This window comes from Myotis brandtii, unplaced genomic scaffold, assembly GCF_000412655.1.
Source record: "Myotis brandtii unplaced genomic scaffold, ASM41265v1 scaffold441, whole genome shotgun sequence".
Lineage (NCBI taxonomy): Eukaryota > Metazoa > Chordata > Mammalia > Chiroptera > Vespertilionidae > Myotis > Myotis brandtii.
The window spans coordinates 2,091,359-2,092,597 of record NW_005366873.1 but is presented as its reverse complement, the minus strand read 5'-3'; positions in this window follow the sequence as shown (position 1 = coordinate 2,092,597).

Below are 1,239 nucleotides of genomic sequence, written 5' to 3'. Positions count from 1 at the left end.
CCCTTTAATACAGTTCCTCATGTTGTGGTGACCCCCAACCATACAATTATTTTCGTTGCTACTTCATAACAGTAATTTTGCTATTGTTATGAATCATAATGAGTATGCAATTGCGATGGTGCTGTGAAGATGCAGGGCCTCAGAGGGAGTAATGTTTGGGCTGAGATTTGAAAGATACATTAACTAGGTGAGCTCACTGAATCACCTTGCTAAAGAGTGATGAGGATTAGAGTTAAGGACCGAGTGAGAGTTGGAGTAAGGATCGGGGTAAAAATAGGATGAGCTTAGAGAAGAACTTTCCAGAAAGGAGGATGTTGACCAGGGGTGAGTGGATGGCTGAGTAAAATAGGGTGGAGACAAAATAAGTGGAGAAAAGAAGACAAATTGGGGGTCCTTCAGGAGGTAAAATATCAGGACTTGGTTTGTCCTTCAAGGGCAAGCAGGTGGCTGGGGCATGGACTTCGGCCTTCTCCTGGATGGGATCCCATTGGCCCTCCATGGCCAGCAACCTGGCTTCCAAGGGTTGAGCATCCGAGTGTGTGTGCCCAAGAGGATTGCAGATGGGCGAGCAGGAGGCCCAGGTAAGCGCCTGCCTCCGTCGGCAGCAGGGTTTCAGAACCTGGATTTAGGACTCAGGTAGCAGGATGTCTGGAGCTCTTGCACAGATGACTGTGGGCAATCAAGTGTTTACAGGAGCTTATTAAAGAGATCAATTGTGTCCAGGAGAACCCACACTTAATAGGTAACTGCTGCTTTATATAGCCCTTCCTACAACCAGTGTAGCTACATAAAGAACATAGGAAACAATGGGCCCCAAACATGAGCATCATGGGTCTCCCCCCCCCCTTCACACGCACACACCTTGATCAAAGAAAGAGTCCAATGTGGGGGGAAAAGTAATTAAAAAGTAAAAACCTTATGTAATGAAATTTGAAAGAAAACTTTTGAAGCCAACAAGCAACCACGGGCAACGCTTCAAAGGGCCCAGAATCAATGTTTGTCAATAGCAGTTTTGCATCCTTTAATTTATCTTTCATGAATGTAAAGCGTGATGTTATTAGGAGCTCATCCGTGCCTTAATTCTGTTTGAGATTTGATGAATCAGAACTCGATTCACATTCTGTGCGAATCCGCAATGTCAGAGGCCAGTGGCAGAAACCTCAAGTCACCTGGGGCTCTCATCCCGCAGCTGGGATGCTATTAACCATCCCGCATTGAATGCTGGGCTGTCCCTCACTC